A 13,450-nucleotide genomic window follows, 5' to 3' on the forward strand; every position below is an offset into this window, starting at 1 on the left:
GGACTCATGAAGACATACATATGGAGAGCTAAGGCTCCTCGTATGGCAATGCAACGCATGACCCGGGGGGGGGGGGGGGAAACCAAGGGGTTTGGCTCTTCCCAATTTGAGAAATTACCATGAAGCTTGTCTGCTGTCCCAGGTGAGGGATTGGTACCTTCCGAAAGGCGAGAAGCCTTGGCTGGACCTGAAGCTCGCTTGCAACCCTGACTTTCCCCTGGTGGATCTCTTGTGGGTGCCCAGAGACTGGAGGCCCCCTGCCAACAGTCTACCTATTCTCACTAGAGATGCCTTAGTAACATGGGACCGTTTATGCAGGGATACTGAGGGGATGACTCGCCCCACAGCTAACATATCCATACAGGCAGTGGCTAAACAGATTCCCGATTTGAACCTGGTGGGGTGGTCAGCCAGAGGTATCCAGACACTGGGCCACTTATTTGAAGAAGGTAGACTCTCCTCTTTTACTCACTTTTGCGATCTCTATCAACTACCTAGAGGGGATTTTTATAAGTATTTGCAGGTCAGGCACTGGCTAGCATCTCCACCACTTAGGGATAGACCAATTGTTCCCCCCACATCATTATACTATTCTAAATTGTTGAAAGGGAGTAATAAAGTAGGCATAACTGGTTGGTATAATATTTTGCAAATGAAAGCGAATCCACCCAAGTGCAAAGTGCAGCTCCAGTGGGAAGCAGATCTCAGATTGGAGCTTTCAGGAAAAGACTGGGAGTGTATTTTTTTTAATTCCTTTCAAATGTCCAAGTGTTTCAACCACACCGAAATGTTAGTAAAGCTTATTAACAGAATGTATGCCACCCCAGAAAAGTTACACAAAATGTGGCCCTCCACTCCCCCAACATGTTGGCGTAATTGTTCAGAGATATACTCCATATATTTTGGGCCTGTCCGGTGATACAGCCCCTGTGGAATGAGGTATTCACGATCTTAAATAAGGTTTTTGGCTACCCAGTTCATTTGCCTCTCCTACACCATTACTCAGCTTCAATTCCGAAGTGGGATAGATATGTGATGGGGCAGATCTTTGTAGCCACTAGAGTGGCGATTGCCCAGGTGTGGAAACAGCCTCTCCCTCCTCCATTGGCAAAGGTTATCTCTAAAATTAATTTAAATTTTGAAATGGAAACTCTTGGTGTGCCTTATTCCACGGCGGCTGTCTCCCCATTGGTGAAATGGCGGGCGTGGCATATCCATGTGACTGAGGGAGAGGGTGCACTGGTACGAGACCCACAGTAGAACATTGGAGCTAAGCCTTCGGGAGATTTCAAGAGTTAGATTGGTTGATCGAGTAAGCCTTTGGTTCCTGGGAAGATATAATGCTGGGCCACCATGTCCATCTTTGTGCCTGATACAATACATTGAAAAGGTTTTGATGTGTTTTCTTTGGTTACAACATGTATCTTTTGGTATATTGTTTGTGTTCCGTACTCACTATGTACCCCCTTTTCCCATTTGTCTTTGTTGTCCTTCCCTTCCTCCCTTTTTTATTTCTGTACCCCTTAAATTTTTTCAGAATCCAATAACAAATTTTAAAGTAAAAAAAAACAACAAAAAACTCATTTCAGACATGCCTTCATGATCTGCATAATAGAGGCATGTGCAATCATTTATGAATTAGGAGGATCCCTAAAGATATTCCATACACTGGTTTTCGCAGATGTCTTGAGATAAATCTTCAATATCCTGGAATAAAGCCCTGAAAACTACATTTTTTTTGGCTATGTTCAGGGATCTCTGCTGCCAAGGGACTTACAGTCAGACAGAGCATGTAATGTATTCTATCGATTACACTACTATACCATAAAAGAGGAAATAGCTAGATGTATCATCCAAGAGATTTTGACAGCCAAATAGGCCAAGCCGATCAGGCTTTATCTTGGAATATGCTTCAACAGAGATTCTGGCTCCATTCTCTACTATACACTCTTAGGAACAAAAACATCAAATACAAATGGGGATTTTCTCTGTGTACAAGTCCAATATACCCTGAACATTTGGATACACTTTGCGAAATCCTAATACTAGAGAAAGTATCTATCTGACTGGCTTATCTCCTATTCACAAAGGGACAAACTGTTAGCTGCAACAAGAGAGAACAAAGGGCACCATCTAGCCCCAATTCACCATCAGAAACTAATTTGAACATTTTTTTCTTCTTAATAAGCTACATATTGATACGGGGGTCATAAAACCTACTCACATAACACAAAGTAAAAACTGTTTTACAATGGTCCTACACTTGTTAGGGAAGAGTTTATAGTTCATACAGTTTGTGTTTTTTAACATAATGACGAATGAGCATCATTAACCCCCTCCTCTCATTTTATACACCTTGGAGCTATTGATCATGGTTCATTTAGATGTTTCTGTGTTTTGTTGTTTACCCTGTTACATTGCTCCCCTATTCCTTTATATGGAATTCATAAAAGTAAGGTGCACTCTACACAATCACCAGCTGGCTGACACATAAAGAAAACAATATGCAGATGATATCTTACTTGCATGTGCACCGAACACATGCTAGAATAGACTATTTCTTCTTGAGCCACAGACACCTTGCCTTATTGAAATGAACACATACGGGTTAAGTGTGTCAGACGCCGTTCCCGCTGTTCCCCTGTCAGTCCGGGAACGGACGTCTGACCTCCCCGCTGGTGCTCCGGAGTCCTTCCGGGTTCTCCTTCTGTCGGGCGCATGCGCCCTTTCCTCTGTCCCGTTGCTAGGCAACGGGACGCCGCTGCCTCCGCTGATTGCCGCTTCCTGTTCCTGCCAATCAAGTCCTCCTGACCATTATTTAAACCTGACTCTGGCGCCATTAGGGTGCCAGAGTAACAGGTCCACTAACCTGTGTTACTGGTTCTTTTGTTCCTGGTTTCCTGTGAGTTCTACTGTTCCTGCTTTCGTGTTGTGACCCCGGCTTGGCGACTATCCCACTATCTGAGTGACCCACATTGTACTTCGACCCCGGCTTGGCGACTACTCCTTTGGATTTCCCTTGGTACCACATATTCCCGATTGGTGTGACCCGGACCGTCTGACCCTTCTACACTACACCGGCAACTGGCTAATAGGACCGCGACCTGCGTACCCTGTGCAGCGAAGTCCAAACCTCCTTGCGGTGGTCCATGGTGAACACCAGGGGTACGTTAGACTCCGCACCTACTAGTTCAGTAGTGCTAATACCGGTTAGTGTTTTGCTCTGTTACATTCCTCAAACGGCCTGACAAAGTGACATGGTTGGACCATGTGTCAAATTATCCACCTATGTGATACACACTCATCCCACCCCCAAGCATTATTACTGGCAGTTTAACAAGAGCCTTATTCAAATTACAGATAGTTACAGATAGCCACTTGAGTGTATTTCCCTTAATGACAATGATGCAACTTACAAAACTACTATTTGGAAGGCACAAAAATGTGTCCTATTAGGGAAGTGTATAAAACTTAGCGCCTTCCTCACAAAACAAAATAACTTACTAATAGAAACCCTGACAAAGACATTCACAAAAAGAATCTCTCAACAAACCCATATAGACTAATGATACAGCTGCCCTAAACAAATTACTGACAATATTATACTGTCATTACAGAAATGTTAGATCAGATACTATCCTTGGGGCAATAATCCTAGAAGGTTATTGGCCAAAGCACTTAGAGCCCAACACAACATGACTTTTATACACTTGAACAGGGCACAATCCATCACACTACAGAGATCATAGCTAGTTCACTCCATGCATGTTATTCAAAACAATCTCGAGCCTAGCAACCCGCAAATGAACCTGCTGACCAAACACATATCCTAGACTAACTCGATCCAATTGAATTCCCTCAACGATCACATATTCTAAGACATTTAAATAAAAACTAGCCCAGCAACTCCTACAAGCTTTCAATGACATATATGACACCTCTCCCTTTTCCGCTCAATCTCCTGAGGCCCACATCGCATAAAGAAAGAAGACCACTCTCAATCCTGCAGTTACCAACCAATCTCATTGAAGGTCAATATAAAACTTTTTATTAAATGGATTGCAAACAGGTTAAAAGACATACTCCCACTTACCTTAAAAAAGACTTATTTCCAGTTGAAATGCGTTGGTTTGGAGTGTAAAGTACTGATAATTCTTATTTTTTCACCTACCTGAAAGTTTGGAGATATTGATGGGTTCATCTATCAGCAAATCCCGGGGGCAATAACATCTGATGACTGATTGTTTGATGCTCATTTGCTTCTCCTCTCTTGTAAGGTAATATATCTGTACCTTCATGTTTTGTAAATCATTTATTTTTATTTAAGTGTATTTTTTAATTAGAATAATTTGTGTTTTACAAAAACAATATTAAGCCAGAATTTCTTACTCTACTTTTTAAATTTTGGTTACTTTGTGAACTCTGAGCAAAAATACTATTTTGATGGAAGATTCAAGAGGGACCCATGCAAAGAAACCTTTATAAGCTTCTTTCAAGTTATCTCCATTTACCAACAGATGACGTTTAATATTGATATAAAATGTTTTGTTAAATGGATTTGGAAACCGCTTAAAAGACATACTCCGGGACATTGTCCACTCTGACCATGTGGGCTTTGCACCTGGGAGAGACTCATGATATTCCTAAAATTATAGACATAGTACATAATTATACCGTAACAGACACCCCCACTGTGTTAATTTCCATTGATGCCAAAAAGTTGTTTGACAGGGTGTATTGGCAGTTTATGCAAGGGACAATGAAATGCACTGGACTGTGCCCATACACAAGCGTAGGATCAAAAGAGGGTCCAAACTCGCCTGGATTCAGGGCTATTACTAAAATGCAACCATTTAAAATAGAGTAGTGGAATGGACTAAAACAGCAATTCCAAGAAGTGGGAAGATATAAAAAAACACTCTATTACCACACCAAATGGACACAAGACATGACACTTATACCCCCCAACGTTTGAACGAACCACAAAGACATGGAAAAACCTCAGGACACGCACACTGAACTTATCCATTGTATTCACTATCTCATATCACATGCACTCACAGACATTCAGAGCTTGGAGTGCCTTGGGCTTTCTCAGAGACAGTCACCTGGTGGACTCAAATTCCATCATTTCCCAAACCGAGGGGAATTTCTTTCACTTCCTGTCAGAGAACACTGTATGTATTTTCAAATTACACATTTCTTAAAGGTGCGGGGTTGGCAACAGGTCCGCCACCAGAAATGAACTCCCTTTGATGGAGGATCTCTGCTCATCATCTCAGAACCCGAGCCACACCATGTTGTAACTCTACCAAATCATATTAGATAGCCCAATGCCTTATTGCCTTATAAGTATAGCCAGGCTTGGCAAAGATACTTAAATATAACTCTAGAGGAGGATCATTGGTTAAAGTTCTTTTCAATGGCAAATATATGTTCTACTAGACTTTTGGTTGTAGAAATGCAATTCAACATTATGACACGATGATACAGGTGCCCTGAAAGATGCCCTTAACAAAATATTACCAAATATACCATCCATCTTTTGGAAATGCAACTCTGCAATTGGTACCCAGTTCATATGTGGTATGAGAGCCCAAGTATAGCACTCTTTTGGCAAAAGAGGTTTCAGCTTTCAGGTTTGCAAATAGATAATCTGTACTAAGGTTCCAGAATACCCAGATTCTGCCTTCTTCTACACCATAAACTCTATCTCCATAATTCCGTTGCACTAGAAATCTGACAGACCCCCCCCACCCCCCACTATATCGGAGTAGTTCAGCAGGATAGATTTATAACTGGGCATGGAAGACCTGGTTTTCTAAGCCCAAGATAAGTTCACAAAATTCACAGCTGCATTAGGTTGACTAACATTTAAAGTAACTGATGCTTACTGCTAGTACTTAGTACTTATCTCCCACCAAAATCCAATACTTCCTTCACAATAGTTTAAAAAACTTCTAAATAGTGCTCATTTTATGCTACTCTTGGATACTGAACTATACATTTATAGTTATCTTGCATCTCACGCTATTAAGAACCACACCTTCCATTTAGCAGTCTGTCTCTCTGTATTCCTTTCCCTTCTACTCTTTTACTCCTCCCAGTTTTAATAGATAATAATTTTCTCTGTGGAAATTCTCAGGCCACTGTTACATTCAGGACAACTGTTTACAGATTTGTGTGGATTAGTATCTGTTTATTTGATGGTCAACAAGCTATAAATAAAAGTATAAAAAACAAAAAAAATTGATTAGCATCTTACATACAAATGCTTTGATACAAAAATAGCCACATGGCATTACAAAATTACATTTGCACTGTAGATCTTTTTTTCTATCTTTGTAACTGACGCACAGTGAGATAGTAACAGAGATTACAAAACTAATGATATAAAACATGTCACATCATAAATTACAGAGTGTGAGCAAACAATGTAATAGCTTCCAGGACCCCACTAGTCTATTGCCGGGATTATATATTACTTTGGACAATGAGGACTCGTCATTACTGTGGAGAGTGGCCGATATATTAGAATAAGAAATTTGCAATAAGTTTCACAAATGAGATCTGTTCCAGTCTAATGTTGATTATACACATTCTACCTATGTCTGTCGATGGAAAGTAAACTATAACATGTTAATATACTGTGTAAATGCACCTTTGAATTGCTCTTTATTACTCAGAACATGAAAATGGTTTCTCACCTGTGTGACTTCTCTGATGAGCAACAAGATACGATTTAAATTTATAACATTTTCCACACTCAGATCATGGAAATGGTTTCTCACATGTGTGAATTCTCTGATGTTGAACAAGAGATTATTTGAAGGCAAAACATTTCCCACACTTGGAACATAGAAATTATTTATCGCCTGTATGAATTTTCCAATGTCGATCAAGAGTTGATTTTTGTGTAAAACATTTCCCACACTCAGAACATGGAAATGGTTTCTCTTGTGTGTGAATTCTCTGATGTTGAACAAGGACTGATTTATAGGCAAAACAATTCCCACACTCAGAACATATAAATGGTTTCTCACCTGTGTGAACTCTCTTATGGCTCTTAAGCTGTGATTTTCGTGTAAAACATTTCCCACACTCAGAACATGTCAATGGTTTCTTACTTGTGTGAATTCTCTGATGTCTATTAAGATCTGATTTCTGTATAAAACATTTCCCACACTCAGAACATGGAAATGGTTTCTGACCTGTGTGAATTCTCTGATGATGAACAAGAACTGATTTGAAGGCAAAACATTTGCCACACTCGGAACATAGAAATGGTTTATCGTCTGTATGAATTTTCAAATGTGCATCAAGAGTTGGTTTTTGTGCAAAACATTTCCCACACTCAGAACATGGAAATGGTTTCTCACGTGTGTGAATTCTCTGATGTTGAACAAGAGATGATTTGAAGGCAAAACATTTCCCACACTCGGAACATAGAAATGGTTTATCGCCTGTATGAATTTTCAAATGTGCATCAAGAGTTGATTTTTGTGTAAAACTTTTCCCACACTCAGAACATGGAAATGGTTTCTCACGTGTGTGAATTCTCTGATGTTGAACAAGGACTGATTTATAGGTAAAACAATTCCCACACTCAGAACATGGAAATGGTTTCTCAAGTGTGTGAATTCTCTGATGTTGAACAAGAGTTGATTTGAAGGCAAAACATTTCCCACACTCGGAACATAGAAATGGTTTATTGCCTGTATGAATTTTCCAATGTCCATCAAGAGTTGATTTTTGTGTAAAACTTTTCCCACACTCAGAACATGGAAATGGTTTCACATGTGTGTGAATTCTCTGATGTTCAACAAGGACTGATTTATAGGCAAAACAATTCCCACACTCAGAACATGTAAATGGTTTCTCACCTGTGTGAATTCTATTATGGCCCTTAAGTTGTGATTTTCGTGTAAAACATTTCCCACACTCAGAACATGTAAATGATTTCTTACCTGTGTGAATTCTCTGATGTCTATTAAGATCTGATTTCTGTATAAAACATTTGTCACACTCAGAACATGAAAAGGTTTTCTCTCCTCTAGCAGTTCTCTGAGGTTTATCACAATGTTTACCAGAATCAGAAGAGGAAAATATTTTATCACCTCCATGAGCTGTACTATGTGTAGCAATATCTGAGTTATCTGTAGAGCATTCTTCATGATTAGAGGGATCAGATGGCATATCCGAATTGTAAAGTACTGGATGTATATTCTGGTTAATGTGATTTTCCCCTGGAGAGTTCTGTAAAATGTGGTTATCTTCTATTTTAAATTCTGGAGACAAAAAGAGATGTCCCTCTGAGATATTCCTGGTTTTGCATCCATCAGCTGGAAAAATATATATAAAGGAACAAATTATAATTCCCAACATATGTTAAAACTATTAGTTTGTTCAAGATATTCAATTGTTTCATTTAAATATGCAAACAAAGAATATTTTATTACAATTATAAATGTACTACAACCAACATGCATGAACAGATAAAATATTGGCTTAAAATATAACACAACCCCATTACCAAGCACATTACACAGACCCACCCACCTACAGGAATATGTAGAATTTTTATTTGGCTTTAGTACTACAGTGTTAGTATGCAAACACTGAAAAATAAACTTTTGGGTATTATTACACAGGGAGGTTCATGGGTAATGTCACACAGTGTCTCATCCCATTGATACACTGTGACTGGATCACTTATAAATAACTTATGGTTTAAATTTATTTAAAGGAAATAGCGCAGGGAAATTATTTATATAATTGCCAATGCACTTATTTTTGACATTGTGTATATTTTGATATAGGAAATCTTTATTTCTGAGACCAGGAGAAAAAAATAGTTTTATTCCGTTTTAACCTTGTTAGAGGAAATTCATTATTTCTGATGTATATATCTGATAGAATAAGCCTTTGTTTAGCAAGTCTTTTGTATATCTTGGTGTAAGGAAATGCCTTGCTTGGGGTTTGCAACTTTTCTTGGGGAATTCTTTTCTTTGGAGGAAATGTGTATTCTGCAACTGTTGGAAGAAAGCACCATGAATCTCATGTTGATTATACCTTTTGATGTGAGTGTCCAATACCCCTTAAGGGAAAGGAAGGGGTAAATAGACTTGCTGTCAGATGTCCACTGTGTCCAAGATAACATGCAGGAAGTCACAGCAAGTTTATAGGAAATCACAGAAAGCGTAAATATTGTTAGCTTTGCATTACATGTAAATCCATGTTTGGGAAAAGAGGTTGCATCCTGATTCTAAAAATAGCCTGTGAGGCTGTCTAAAACTGTATAAAAAGAGAGCCCTTGTAAACTGAAATGTATCATTCTGATGTTTCATCTGACCTGACCACTGATACTTTTAATCTGTCCTTTTCAGGACACTTGAGTGAAATGAACATCACTCTCTGCTTCAAGACCCTGCTTGACAACTTCAATATTGCTGTAATCCTGTGAACTACTGATTAGACCCAAAATCTAATCAGTTTCCGGCTGTCTGTCGTTTGGACCCAGCTTTCCAGTACCACCGCTCTGCCGCTACCCAGAAGCTCTGGCCAATGTGAAAGGCCAGGCGGAATCCATCCACAGCACCCTGATCCATAGTAAGCGGTCAGGGGTACCAGCCCAAGTGTACCAGCAGAGGAGTACACTAGCAGCAACAGTTACCTAGAAGGAACGTGGTTCTGGATGCCATAAAGGAGTCCAGTGGTGGCAGAAGGCTCCTCCTACTGCGGCAGGAGGGGCGTATTCGGAATAACAAAAGGGGACGGTGGCAAAGTAAGCCCAGCCACAACAGACAGGGTGGCATAGGCAGACCATCCTGTCACATACATGATTGAATCACTATGGCGACGTCCCTTGTACTTACGTAAGAGAATCACCAGAGAGTGTTGGAGGAAACTGGTCAGATCTCTTGGCTGGTAGAACACAATGATATGAGGAGGAAAACAGGAGTCCAATAGTGGCTAATGGCTGCTGACTCCACATTGGGCAAATACATTTTCCTCATTAGTTTATACAGACAGATGACGGTGTAGAATAAGAGATTGTTGTAGTGACTAAACAAGGAGAATATGTAACTCTTTTCTATAATTAGTGGTTATTACTCACTCATGCGGATATCTGTAGGAATTTCCCCCTCCTTACACTGCTGATCACTCCTCACACAATTCTCTTCTTCTTCCTTTATATCTTCTACTTTAATAGCAGTCAGGTCTTCAACCTAAATAACCCACAACACAATATTATAACACCTTAATAATGTCTGATTTCATTGTTTGAGATTAAACAGAAGAATATCAGTCAGTATTAGACCCCTTATACCTCCACTTCAGATCATATATTGAAAAGTCACTTTGGCATTTGGTAAGACCCTCAATTCCATATACCTGATACGCCTGCTGGATACTGTGATCTTCTTCACTACAATCCTGTGGATAGAGAGGATGGGGACATCTCTCTGGGGTATTTCTGTTACTGGATCCATCTGTAGAAGACACACAGTGACTGAACACATTGTTTATAAAAGATGATCAGATAATGTATCTTTCTAGCTGCTCTCCCCTTACAATCAATTAAAGTCACCTCTTACCAAGTAATGTAAGCGGCCGGTGATTCTCCATCATCACGTTCTTGTACAGACCCTTGTGTCCTTCTAAATTCTCCCACTCCTGCATGCAGTCATAAGACAGTAATATCCTGACACCTTACAGAATCCTAACACACACAATGATAGCCATCATCCCTGTATAATGCCCCATTCCCAGCAGTCACCAGCTGGATGATCTTGTTGGTGAGTTCCAGGATCTTCTGGTCATTGATAATGTCGTGTATCATTAAGTGACATGGAGGCACCGTGATGGGCTCTGGGTCCTGCTGAATCCTCCAGTGAAACAGGGATGGATCCTGGGTGTCACACTCTCACCGGATGTAATCCTCCCACTGTGTATTAAAAGAGATATTAATACAAATCTAAATCGGGCAGCACGGTGGCTAAGTGGTTAGCACTTCTGCCTCACAGCTGTGGGGTCATGAGTTTAATTCCCGACCATGGCCTTATCTGTGTGGAGTTGTATGTTCTCCCCGTTTGTGTGGGTTTACTACGGGTGGTCCAGATTCCTCCCACACTCCAAAAACATACTAGTAGGTTAATTGGCTCCAATCAAATTGACCCTAGTCTGTATGTGTATGTGTTAGGTAATTTAGAATGTAAGCTCCAATGGGGCTGGGATTAATGTGAGTGAATTCTCTGTACAGTGCGGAACTAGTGGCGCTATATAAAGAAATAAATTATGATGATGAACTGCCCATTGTTAGTTCATATTTAAGGTATTAATTATATAAAAAAATACAAGTCTATTTGAAAATATTTTTTTCTAAGTTTTTTTTTTCACTCTTTACTGCCGGCCGGCCGGCATTACCAACACAGTGTGTGCTGGGAGTTGTCTTATTCCTCCTCATATATCACTGTACAGACCCCTCTCCTCTATATAATAATAACATAATATAATATGGATATAATACACAGTGTGTGGTGGGAGCTGTCTTATTCCTCCTCATATATCACTGTACAGACCCCTCTCCTCTATATAATAATAATATAATATAATATGGATAAAATACAGTGTGTGCTGGGAGCTGTCTTATTCCTCCTCATATATCACTGTACAGACCCCTCTCCTCTATATAATAATAACATAATATAATATGGATATAATACACAGTGTGTGCTGGGAGCTGTCTTATTCCTCCTCATATATAACTGTACAGACCCCTCTCCTCTATATAATAATAACATAATATAATATGGATATAATACACAGTGTGTGCTGGGAGCTGTCTTATTCCTCCTCATATATCACTGTATAGACCCCTCCCCTCTATATAATAATAACATAATATAATATGTATATAATACACAGTGTGTGCTGGGAGCTGTCTTATTCCTCCTCATATATAACTGTACAGACCCCTCTCCTCTATATAATAATAACATAATATAATATGGATATAATACACAGTGTGTGCTGGGAGCTGTCTTATTCCTCCTCATATATCACTGTACAGACCCCTCTCCTCTATATAATAATAACATAATATAATATGGATATAATACAGTGTGTGCTGGGAGCTGTCTTATTCCTCCTCATATATCACTGTACAGACCCCTCTCCTCTATATAATAATAACATAATATAATATGGATATAATACACAGCGTGTGCTTGGATCTGTCTTATTCCTCCTCATATATCACTGTACAGACCCCTCCCCTCTATATAATAATAACATAATATAATATGTATATAATACACAGTGTGTGCTGGGAGCTGTCTTATTCATCTTTATATATCACTGTACAGACCCCTCTCCTCTATATAATAATAACATAATATAATATGGATATAATACACAGTGTGTGCTGGGAGCTGTCTTATTCCTCCTCATATATCACTGTACAGACCCCTCTCCCCTATATAAAAATAATAACATAATATAATATGGATATAATACACAGTGTGTGCTGGGAGCTGTCTTATTCCTCCTCATATATCACTGTACAGACCTCTCTCCTCTATATAATAATAACATAATATAATATGTATATAATACACAGTGTGTGCTGGGAGCTGTCTTATTCCTCCTCATATATCACTGCACAGACCCCTCTCCTCTATATAATAATAACATAATATAATATGTATATAATACACAGTGTGTGCTGGGAGATGTCTTATTCATCTTTATATATCACTGTACAGACCCCTCTCCTTTATATAATAATAATATAATATAATATGTATATAATACACAGTATGTGCTGGGAGCTGTCTTATTCATCTTTATATATCACTGTACAGACCCCTCTCCTTTATATAATAATAATATAATATAATATGTATATAATACACAGTGTGTGCTGGGAGATGTCTTATTCATCTTTATATATCACTGTACAGACCCCTCTCCTTTATATAATAATAATATAATATAATATGTATATAATACATACCGTTTTCAACAACATAAAATGGCGTCTGCAGACTTTGGCCACGCCCCCTCCGCAGCATCACCTGATATAACCTTAGTATGTGACGACCTGTACTACACAAAAATGGCCGCCGCTCTCCTATACTGAGGACACATAATGCATAAAAGTTATAAAAGTATTTTTTTTCTACTGTCCATTTGCAACGAGCATTGACTCATAGCTCTGTCTCTTGTACAGTTTATTCTTCTCCTATGTATGTAATGTATGTGATATGAGCAGTGTTCTTATTATATATTATTATACATGGTATTTCTTACCTATATCATATGTCTGTATTTAGCTGTACTGTTATTTACTTTACACACCATTATGCACCATATAAGACATCTTTATATATTATGTACCATATACATACCTCCAAACTTTGCAGCACATTGAAACATCACAGTGCAC

At 39.0% G+C, this 13,450-nt stretch overlaps 1 pseudogene; it reads right to left on the reverse strand.

The window, feature by feature from the left end:
• LOC142150421 (uncharacterized) overlaps nt 1-13,076 on the reverse strand; it is an 81,983-nt pseudogene extending 68,907 nt beyond the window's left edge.
• Between the last annotated feature and the right edge of the window lie 374 nt (nt 13,077-13,450).

Source organism: Mixophyes fleayi, chromosome 4 (genome assembly GCF_038048845.1).
Source record: "Mixophyes fleayi isolate aMixFle1 chromosome 4, aMixFle1.hap1, whole genome shotgun sequence".
Classification (NCBI taxonomy): Eukaryota; Metazoa; Chordata; class Amphibia; order Anura; family Limnodynastidae; genus Mixophyes; species Mixophyes fleayi.